This window comes from Gouania willdenowi, chromosome 24, assembly GCF_900634775.1.
Source record: "Gouania willdenowi chromosome 24, fGouWil2.1, whole genome shotgun sequence".
NCBI classification, from domain to species: Eukaryota; Metazoa; Chordata; class Actinopteri; order Blenniiformes; family Gobiesocidae; genus Gouania; species Gouania willdenowi.
This window is the reverse complement of record NC_041066.1, coordinates 3,352,722-3,364,915: the sequence shown is the minus strand read 5'-3', so window position 1 is coordinate 3,364,915 and position 12,194 is coordinate 3,352,722. Positions and strand designations below refer to the sequence as shown.

Genomic DNA, 12,194 nt, shown 5'->3' with positions numbered 1-12,194 from the left:
GCTTGGACTCGTGAGTCTGACATGGTGTGTGTTATCTCGTGTTTGTGACTGTAAGCCGTGCGTGTACACAGAACTTTCGCTTGTTGTTGGTTTTGAAGCAAGTTTTTATTGAAGCGGAGCTGTCTTCATGGAGGTCGTTCTTGCCAGCAGAAACACACGAACAGCCAGCCAGCTAACAGATGGGCGGACCCAGTGTGCGGAAACAGCCTTTTTACATACAAGGGAATGGCATGCAGTGAGAAGCCGTGGACAAGAGTAGAGGCAGCCGCTATGTAGCGGAAACTGGCACCGGTAGTATAGTAAGCCATAGTAGTACCGTTGTGTAGAATTTCTAGTATAGTAGGAACCGTTACGATTTGGCACTGCGGGGTAGCGTGGATATTGGGCAGCAATACATTTAACACACATCACATCACGTTTGTCAAAGTTTCTCTCAACATCAACTTTGAATGACAACAGCAGTGCAACATCACAAATTCTGTGGTCGGTTTAAAGCTCAGTTAAAATAGTCACATTGTCCCAAATGATTGTTCCACTTCACTGCTTCTCATTTTAATTGCTGTCAAAAAATGTTTTTCCTCTCTCTTCACATCCTTGGTTTTTATTCAGTCTCAGAACTGCGATATCACTCTGTCTCGCATAACAATTCTGTCTTAAAATCATCTCCTGATACCTACCAGCTGGAATGAGCGAGCTGTAGGGCACTTAGGGTTAAACAACACTAATCCATCATGGGTTTACTGATGCACCGCTAAATGTGAGATGACCAGGCTTGTTTTGTCACCCTCAGAGTCACAAAGGCAGGTGAAGTGAATACCAATGTTATCCTAGCACCTGGTGGTGGGTGCAAAACATGAGGCAGCAAGACAACCTGTTCTGAAAGCTAATGTGTAAGATACAGAAAAAACAGAAGTGTAAAGATATGTGAAAGTTGAATGAATGTCAAATAGTTGTAGGGTATCCCTGATCTGTACCAGTCCATAGTGATACAAGCAGTCTAGGGATGAAAAGCAGTGAAGCTGAAGCCGGGTTGTGTGGCTTATGTAGTAACAGCATGAACAATCGTTCCATGAGGTTGCACAATCTGTTGATAAGAGTATCTGAACCCAGTGTTACGGTTACGGATAGTGCTATTGGGCAGTGGCAAGGAAACAGCATAATAGAGAAGAGGAAATTATCACGAAACATGATCAGTGTATAGGCAGCAGATGCCCGTTTCTTGACGTTTTTCTCACAAACTTTGTGGCAAATGGATGCAGTAGAAACACTGTAGTTTTCCAGTAGGTTTAAAAGTATAAAGAATAAGAGATTTCAGTGTACACAGAAAGCCATGACCTTTTTTCAATTTGGAACAAAATGGGCAGAATTAATAGGGAGAAAGAAACAGAGTCCTGGAGAAGAACACCCGGTAATTAGAAATGGCTGATCCCAAGTTACAGTGCATAAATTAGAGTAGAAACTATTGTGGCTACAGGGACTCCACCAGATTCTATTTCATTGTTAGTATGGACTCTTCCTTTGGTTTCTTCAACCGTTTTTGTAAGTTTAAAGAGGTTAATATCTCTTTGCACTGGGAGCACCAGTGTCTCGAAGGTTGAGTTTTACAATAGGGATGCACTGAATATATTCGGCCGTATATTGCAAAAAAAGCCACATTCGGCCTTCGGTTTAGTGAGTTAAAAGCAAGGCCGAATAGTAACGTGTGACACAATGACTCAATCAATCAACGTGCAGTGATTTTGAGTCAAAAAAGTGTGTGCGCGAGCAGCAGCAGCAGCTCCACCTTTCCGCACACAAACAGCCAGACTCTCTCCTTACCGCTCTCCGTTGTCAGTCACTGCGTAAAAGTTGGTATCCATCCAATTCCACAACCGAGTCCGTTGTTAGCGCTCTCAGCCACGAATCCGTGAACATCCCCATTGTTTCCTCCTCAGTTTATAAGCGATGTCAGATCTCGCTGCATAGTCTGGTGTAGCGCTAACAGCTGATGTGTGTAAACAATGGGTTTGTGGCTCCATGCAGTGACTCTCAACACGGTCGGCAGCATGAAAAGCAGTACAGTTTGGGAGTCCAGTAGTGTAGTTTGCATTTACATATATGGCAATAAAGTATAATATATATTCTATTAGGGATGTAGCGATTAATCGTAAGGCAGTTAAAAATCGATTCAAAGGTATCACGTTTATCAATTTTCTGAAAATTGAATCGCAGTGCTTTTTTCAAGCAGAGAGTGTTACATATACTTCTCTTGTCCAAATGCTGAGACGGCGGCCGGAATCTGCTACTACTCTTCTTTCTAGCCGCCTTCTACTCTTAAATATGTTCATAAATGATTCCTTACCCCTTTAGCACCGAAAGAATATCTGTAATATTACATGAATATCTGTAAAAGTCACGTTTTTGTATTAGCTCTGTCTGCTAGCATAGCATCTCTTCTTCACTGCCATAATATTTGCATGCCAACCGACCACTGGGTTACCAGTGCCCTCTGCTGGTCCAAACAAATGTCTGACATAAATACAGGGCAATGACTGTTTTTTTTTTTAAAGTCCAATTGTTAAGACACAAAATACATTTTCACTTGCACTTGTAAAACGAAAAAGAACTATTACGCAGTTTTGCATTGTTTACTATAGAACCAGAATTTAAATTAATAGGCTTCTTCTTCATTTGTATTATTCCTTTCTTTATTTCATTCAAGATTTATTTTTAGTTAAATTGCATTGATTTGAATAATTTATCAAGGGATTCTTTTGACAATGAAAAATAAAAGGAAAATAGTACAGTTTTTTCTAGTTTTTTTCCGAAAAAAAATAAATGAATATTTTTCAGTCGTCATTTGACTACAGTCCCATTTTGTAAAATAAATCGTGAGAGAATTGTAACGTGAACCCAGTATCGTGAATCGAATCGTATCGGGAGTTGAGTGAATTGTTACATCCCTATATTCTATATTAAACCGCAGTGTTTGTTTTAGTTGTGAGCTAGTTGGAGAGGGAGGAGCTCACGTTCTTGGAGGCGTGTTAGGTGACGTCACCTGCCAATGTGTCCAAAATCCAACTCGCCCGGTGGAATAACAAGGGAAGGAGGAAACAGAACTTTTTCAGTTTTGGCCCTCTGAATAAGGCTAAAGGGATGTATATCACTGTAGCAAAACCATTTTAAAGTGAAGTTTTTTCATCATACCTCCCCTTTGTTTTGCTTTTTTTGAAAAGCAAAGGTTACTGGAATATTTAAAAAATGTCAGAATTTTCAATTAACATTTACTTTCTTTAAAAAACATGTCTAAAAATGTATTATAGGCTATTTATGCACTATTAAAAATAGTGAAAAACTTAACTGCATTTGATATTCGGTATTTGGCCAAGCTTTTATATTTTATACGGCTTTGGCCACAAATTTTCATTTTGGTGCATTCTTATTTCACATACAATCCAACACAAACATTTTGGAGAATTAATGAACTACAGCAGAATGGCTTGAGAGAGACAAAGAGAAAACGGAACCAATTTTACTGAAACTTGTAAACCTGTGATTTGTTTAAAGCTGAGGCAAAAACATTTTTATCAGTTGAAGACATATGTTTCATAGATCAATAAATCAAAGATAATTTGCTTGGAAAAGATGTAAAAGGTTCAAATTACTGGCGAAAACACTCCTATTGATATTGTCGCAAAAGGTGTGCTGCTACCTCCTACATGTCACCTATTATTTTGCTATCTGGCTCACAGGCTGGGGGTATTTTGTAGCCACCTCTATCTCTGTGTGCTGCTATTCTTTTTTGTAATGCTGCATGAAATATAATTTCCCTGACGGAGTCTTCCTAAGGGAATAATAAAGTGTATCTAATCTAATCTACTGTAGTTTTTACAATAAAAAGGCCATCGTTTTATTGGCCGCATTCCAATAATTTAGCAATTTTCTCAGAAAAATCCATCCAAAGGCCGCAGCATAACATAGGCTGCACCATATTGGCTGATGAGGGTGTCCTTCAGATGACTCGGCCAATCAGAACGGAAATGTACAGGGTGCCTGCGGGGTCTTAAAAAGTATGAAGTGTCTATAGTTCTGGACCTGGACCTCAGAGAAATCTGACTATTGTTCCGGCACTTTCTGCGCGCATGCGCAGGAATGCGGCGTAATGTGCCAGTCTTAAAACTGTGTTGGGATAGCCGAGTGGTCTAAAGCGCTAGATTTGAGGACGTTTCTTTCCGCTGACGTGGGTTCGACTCCTGTTTCTGACATTTTTTTTTCATTTCAAACATATTTAACACAGCAAATTACACCTTTAAAAATACATATACGGAAAAAAGAAACATTTTAGGGTATCTCCTTTTTTGTTTTTTTGTTTTTTTTTTTCTTCATTTTAACATATTTAACACTGCAAATTCCACTTTTAAAAATACATATGCAAAAATAATTTTAGGGTTGATTACGAGACTCGATGAAACCCCCTGAACAGTCCTCGGACCATTCAGCAGTGCTCGAGACTGCGACCAAAATGGTTGCATATTCGAGTATATATTCAGTGTGTGCGAGTGAAAATTTAATCTGGTCGCAACCGAGCGAGTGCGTATGGGTGACCTTATTTTGGATGGAGCGGCTCTGCGCTTTGTCACGTCCCACAGAGTGCGCTTCTTTCTCCTTCTCTCTCTCCCTCTCGCTCTGCGCAAACAGTGCACTCTCTCTCTCAACTTGGCTGCGGGTAATGCAACGGTGAATGCGCGGTCCCCGAACGGAGCCAGGCATAACGAGTCCTTCACTGAGAGCGTGCTCACATTGAGGGCAGAAGTAAAAAGGAAGAACGTGCCGAGCGTAGTGATAGAGCGTACATGCTCATCAGAATCAGCATCAAGGGGCCAGAACTGATGGACTATGATGTTAGGCCCAGTGACGTGCCGTCAGGGTAGGCAAGGTAGGCAGTGCCTACCCAAGGGTGAATTGATATTTTGATTATTTAGTTATAATTTTTTTTTTTTTATTTTTTTTTTTAATTATAAATTATTTATTTTTCCATTTCCAATAGCCTACAGTACCTATAAGTTTGAAAGTGTCCGCATTTTGTGCATTTCATAGCCCAAATTACTAAACAGCGCTATTTCCTGGAACAGCTGCACTAACTGACTGTGATTTAATGCCTTAAAGCCGTTTGTTTCCTTCTATTATAAACTAGCTGACTTTTACTTTATTTCTTTATACAGGCGGCCGCAGCTCTCTCTCTCATCACACACAACAATTCTCCTTGTCTTTGCCATGATGAGGGAGTGTGTATCATGACAAAATGACTGATCAGAATGATTCAGTGAGAGTGTGAATGATTTAATGTGAACAGTTTCATTAGTTCATCTGGGCTAATGTGACGGAGCTCAATTTTTTGGCAGCATGAAGTATGAAAACCGGAAAAAAACACAAATTTTCCGCATCATTGTTTAAGTTGAAGGGGTTCAAAGCATAAGAAAACAGTAGCGGCTTATAGACTAATTTAATGTAACACTAAAAATCACAGTAAGAATGAAGTAAAATCCCTTTTATACATCCGTTTAAAGGACTCCAAGCGCGCATGCTGAGCTTCAAGTATTACAACTTTGTGTTGTTTGCTCTGTTGTGAATTGATTTAAATAATTTTTAGTAGTGTGCGTGCAAGCAGAGGTTAAAGTATTCCAGTCTTTTGTCGTTTTCTCTGTTGTAAATTGATTTAAATAATTTTTAGTTGTGTACTATTCTTTGTTTTGTGAAAACAATAACTCCCTTTTAAATTTGCAGCTTGGTCTTTGATTGATGGTTGAAGTGGAATTTAATTGCTCACTCAATATTGGGACAATTATTAGACTTGAGCATGAAGCATCCTTTGTATAATATTGGCTGTTTTTATTTAGGTTTGTGGCTTGTACTTTGAACCAACTACAAACTGCTAAACTGATTTAAAATTTGATTCTTGAAAATCATAATTTGCCTTGATGGCCGGTGCTCCTTCCTGCCTTTTATTTAATCAGTTGTCCTAAACCAAGTTTGACACAATCTTTGTTAAACTGTTTATTTGCTATAAATGTTTTAGTACAGCCAGCACTGGATCAATGTCATTACATTTGATGTAAGTGACTTCACACAGAGGATATCTGATGCTACAGTTCCTAAGGAGGTATTGTTTTCTCAATTGTAAAGGAGTTTAGATTTCACCTGCTTCATGTTTGGGAGGGAGTGGGACATCTCACATTTCTATGGAAACCTGAAAAACAGCTCCTGTACAAATCTGTACAGAATGCAGTTTGACATTGTGTTAATTTAAACTATAACCCACATATGTTGCTCTAAGCCCCATCTGTCCTTATCATTTAACAGTAATAGAGCAGTCACCGGACTCAGCATCTATTTAAATAAAAAATAACTTGACTTGTGCCACATTTTTCTACTCTCTCTGTTCTTGCCAGAACAGCTTGGGGGCCAGAGATGATGGCAGTAGCCCTGCATCTTGTTTCTGTTTTCCAGGTGTCCACCCTGCAGGGTTGAGTGTTGTCCTGCGTCCATGAATGTAACTTTGTTTTCTCTGAGAAGGGTTTGATAAAGGTTTTTGCAACAAATGATACATTTATTGATTTGAATTATGTCATGATAATAAACAAAGAAAAACTTGCTTATCAAACTTATAATATTGGAGCATCTTTTAAAATCATATGCTTCAATAGTTTATCTCAAGGTTTGCAGATTTTTTTTTAATCCCAGCTACTTTTTGAATCCCTATTTTGGGTTTGCCATACTTGATAAGTGACCTAATTTAAAATAGCATCATGCAATGATTTATCACAATATCAAAACATTGCAAGATCTATTGTCGATGTTGCAAGTTTTTATCCTTTTTTCACTTTCTAAAATATTGTATCGTATCTTTATTAGGAGCCAGTTTTTGCCAATTGTATCTTATCGTGAACTTTGTCCCACCCAACCCCCTACAAGTGAATGGTGGTAGTGTGGTGAGCCCTTGGGAACTGTTCTCTCACCCAAGGGGTTGATGGGTAGGAGGTGTGGTTTTACGCCCTATATAATGTGTTGGCGCGCTTTGCATCTTGATTCGTGTGATGCTGCTGAACTGATAAAAGCTGTTCTATCCTCCACCTGAGTCGTTCCTTCATCCTGCCACAGTATCATTATATATTTCTAGGGCAACAATTAAATTTGGAGATTTTATCAGCAAAGAAGATTAAAGGGGACATTTTATACACACTTTTCACCTTTTAAAACAGTTCCATGTGGTCTAAATGATATATCTGTGCTGGTGTTTGGTCAAAACATAACTTGAATTGAGCAACAGAAGAGGTTTAATTCTCTGTAAAAACAAGTTCAGCGAGAGCGCTCTGTTTTTGGGGGTGTGCCCCTGGATTTACACAGCCCTTCCCCATCCCTCTCTTCCGCGGGGCATGCCGAAACGAGTTCAGCTCATGTTCAGCTTTGAGCTTCCATTGCAACTAATCAGCGTGCCACCGTGAGAAAAACATGGCTTCCGCCGACGACACAGCTGTGCAGCCATATCTTTATAAACCCGAGTCCGACTCTGAGGGAGAAGGCTCTCCCGAAGTCGTACGTCGATCAAGACTTCAGAAAGACGTTTCTGAATGGTAAGTTATTAACTTACATTTTTTTGTACGCCGGCTTAACGGCTATGGTGCGGTTAAATGCGACCCGTACCTGACTTTTTCAAATCAGATTCAGGCCACTTTCATATGTGGTCTTGAATCAGATAGAGAGAGGGACAGGGACAGGGCACAAGAACATGGATTATCCTTATATATTTGATACATGGATTATGTAAATAGGTGCACTCATGCGCGCACTGCGCCTGTGTTAGACAGGCACTTGTTTCCCCGTGCGCTGATCTGATATTGACATTAACAGTTATATGTTAATAATTGAATGCTTACCACTAAAACAAGTGTAAAAATTTCATTTATATGAGGAAAAAAATAGGTTTTTACTGTCAGTGTCAGGTCGGGTGCTGATATGAATACCTAATGTCTGTCACACCTGTCGGTTTCAGTTTTGCTCTGTCAGGTTAGGGTCAAAGCTTGAAGGTTCATATCATAAGTGGTTTGTGTTTAAAAGCAAATAGGCACAACAAAAAGCCAAAACATTATTTGACTCCCTCTTTCTTTTTCTTTATCATTGTCATCCTCTGCACCTGCTCATTCATTCTCTGGCTCCACTGCACAAAAACTTTGAGACAAACGCGACAATGCGCATGTGGGTTAGATTGGAGCTGAAAACCATTTACATTGGAGTCTGATGTAGGTCACATTTTAAATGGTCATGTGAATGGACAAACAAAAAATTGGATATGAGCAAAAAATCGAAAATTGTGCATTAAGGCTTGCAATGTGAATGTAGTGTGCCACCCCACGGAAGACCGGGATGGGCAAGGGGGAGGTCTATGCAAATCCAGGGACACACCCCCAAAACATAGGCTCTCAGAACTCGTATTTACAGGGTATTAAATCGCTTCTGTTGCTTAATTTATGTTATGTTTTGACCAAACACCAGCACAGATATATCATTTAGACCACAGGGAACTGTTTTAAAATGTGAAAAATATGTATATGTCTCCTTTAAAACACTTGTTTTAGGAGCCGCTGCTTCCGCTACTTCTCTGAACAGCACGAAAAGCACAGTTGGATAGATTACTGAGTGTGTCCTAACCCAGACCTTCCTCTAAACAAGCCACACTACAGAACTCTCTCACACACAGAGATGGCAAAAGTACCCGATCCCTTGAGTAGAAGTAAAATACCTTTGTAAAAAAACGGCTTGAGTAAAAGTAAAAAGTAATTATCCAAATATCTACTCAAGTAAATGTAAAAAGTACTGGCTCTGAAATGTACTTAAAAGTACTTTTAAAAGTAAAAAGTATTTCTGTTGCACGATTCACTGGCTGCAAAGCTATTAAACACAAGAAAATTTATATGGAATCTGCTTTAGCAATGTTATTGTTTGAACAAACACTACCCACCTAGTAGGGGTTGAACACCTTCATAATTTTAAAGGTCGACTTTATGTGCATGCTAGTTAAGTCAACGTCGACTAGTTGATGACTTCACCTAAGGCCAAAGCCGAGCCGAGTGGCAGCCTCATTTGCTGTGTTGTGCCAAAAGTAGTTGAGGTGTAGGCTTTACACGATCAGGATTTTTGGGTCGATCACCGATCAGTTAGTTAAAAAAAAACGATCACCGATCCGATCATATGAATTCAGGTTCTCTTTTTTTAGGTAACAACCAAATTTCTTTGGTACTAAATGATATAGATTAATGGAAAATCAAACGGTGCCATGTTTTGGGACCTAAATGCATCCTTGTGACTGTGAGGGAGTGGAAGAATTGAATAATTTCCATGCAGGACCTGAACATAACATTGCACGCACAAGAGCATCATGGCTTCGCTTTTAAAAATGTGTTGCAGACCGAGCACTTGCAGGTGTAAATGTGAGCTAAACCATTTAATTTAGTCCCTGAACAGCGAACTGTGTCGACTACAGGAGAGTTGGAGATTTAAGCTGCGGAGGCAGACCACACTGGAACTACGTGAATTCCTGTTTTCAGTAGAAAAAAAAGTGGTGTGGGTTTAGTTAATAGATAAATAATTTTTATCTTGTAGAGGCTCAAAACTTGTCCTCGACCCCTATTTTGAAATGTTCTTCATATTGTTGGATTTTTTGCAGATTACTTTAAGTACTGCACAACCTTTAGTGATTTTGTACCCTTGTTTAGTACAAAGTAACAGTTTTCCTCTGCTTGGACCTCTGTATCTTTATATAGCATTGTTTGATTCTATGAATTTTTTGGTTTTCCGTTTAATGTAGCATTCCTACTCGAAGTTCAGATTGTTTTGCTTTTGATCGGTTCTTGTCAGAATGCATAAAATAACACTTTTAGACCTTTTAAGAGTTTTATCACCCTGCGATTTAGCTTTTCAATCCATAATCTTCCAAATGATCAGGCCAGCCTTGATAAGTTGTAAGCAGAGGTACAGTGGTTGGCTAGTGCATGTACAGTTTCTCTTCAGTTTGTTGACTTTGGGAGTACATAACCTAGAACACTGTAGTGTCAAAGGTCTCCCTGTCTGTTTAATGTGGAATTACTGAGGTGGCCTCACATCATTAATGAAGAATGACAGTCCTAGAGTTGAATCAGAAGGGACACGTGCTGTCTCTCTGCTACTCTGCCCTATTCCTTCTGCCCTGTAGCTTACCCTGACCCTCTCAGCTTCCATAGCCTTCTCATTCCGGCAGCTTCTCTTTGCGTCCACTCATTATCTCACTGTGCAGCTTGTAGATTTTCTCAGCAAGTTTGGCCGTCATGACTCATGACCACCATTAGTTTCTCTTTCCCCCTGATTACTTTCCAGTTTGTAGTCAAACTATTTTTCCTGACGGCAGGGCTGGTAGTCTGCTTGGCAAAGAGCAACCAATTTGAACATGCTGTCAAATATATCAGCAGCTACGAGTAGGTAAGTACCTGTTGGTGTGACCCATGACCTTGAGACCCTTCTGCTTGTAACTTGACATGACATCAAGAGGCTAAACCTCCCCTCGTCCTTTGATCATCAGGAGCTGGAATTATGCAGCTATCATTCCCTCGCTCAGTGATAAAGCTGTCTGTTTTATGATTAAACTGTACGATGGCACACAGGTTAATTCCAGCAGATGCTTCTAAAGCACATCAATGAGAGCCCTTGACGCTTGAATACAAACCCACCTTTGCCTGCTATCTGTTTTTAATTCATTATTGAAATTAATTTAAAAGGAACAAACATGGCACATGTTCACAAATCAACAGTTATAAAATATACAAGCATGAAGTGTGCCAATACATCGATTATTAGATTAATCTATGCATTCAAATTCTGAGTGAAAGAAACCAAGCTAGAAGAGAAGGAAAAGAGCCTTTTTTCAAAATGGCCACTGTAACTACTGGTTAAGACAAATAAATCTCAGACTGGATCATGGAGTTTTACTACAAACTCACCCACAGCGCAAAGGATCATCACAAAGAAATGTATTGATGACTAACTTGCAACACCTGGAGCTGTTATTTTTTCTCATTATTCCATCATTAAAGACTACCTCTACTAGGCATGCATATACATCAAATCTATCTATTGTGCTTCCAGTAAACAAAATGGTGCACATTTATTTAAAAATACATTGGAAGTACTTTTTTTGAATGATTTTATGTCTTACAATCCATGCTGAAGTGCAGAGACTGTTGACTGACAATATTCCCAAGGAGCGCATGCGCTCCTTAAGTAAAATATTTAGGAGCACAAAAAGTATTAATAATAGATTTTTAGTAGCCACCCAATAGACAGCACATCACACATTTTTGATGATTTTTAAATAATTTCTTTTTACTTTGCTTTGTGAACTAAACACAGAGGATATCAGTTGGCACGTTTCACTGCTGGAGTGAAATCAAATCAAAATTTTTTTGTCCTTAAGTGTAAAGACAAAACATTTCTACACTCGTAGAAAACAAACTATATCACTAAACTGGAAGTGAGAATGGTCCTGTTTCTTTTTCTTCATCTGACTGCTGCTGACTTTATCTTACTTTCATGTTGTCTTTTCTTTTATTTGGCCTGTCACTTCTCTTGTGACACTTGTTTTGTTATTACAGAGATCGACCAATTGAAGCATTGCAGCCAGAGGATTGTGAGATTTGTAGTTTTTAAACAAGATAACAATGAAGTAATTCACATTATTTATCCATATGTAGCCTATACTGTATATGCCTGTGTGTCTGTGTACATATGTTAGAAGTGTATCAATACATGGCCACCAATGTCTCTGAAACAAGCCACACCACAGAACTTACTCACACATGGTGTCCTTTATGAGACAAAAAGCCAAAAGTGGCACCAAACGTTGGTATTGTGCAGCTGTTTGTTAATAATAGTTCCTGTGTGGCGTTTTGCACCAGTGACGTTAAAACAGAATTGTCTTTCCGGTAAGACATTGAGATTGTACATTCAGTTTAACATGAATTTTCAATGATCGACGGATCAACTCATCAATACAAAGACATTCAATGGGTTCATGGTTTTACTTATGGATATGAGTTAGCAGAGGACAGTTAGGGAGAGTTTTATCTTGCATTAACAGGAAAGCACAAACTTCTAATTAGACTTGCCTAACTTCCTGTTAGCATGGATTC

General features: G+C 39.1%; 1 protein-coding gene across 4 annotated transcripts in view; it reads left to right on the top strand.

Moving 5' to 3' along the window:
* The window catches only part of ube2j1 (ubiquitin-conjugating enzyme E2, J1), a 100,744-nt gene that overhangs the window by 28,855 nt on the left and 59,695 nt on the right, over positions 1-12,194 (top strand). The window lies entirely within an intron of this gene.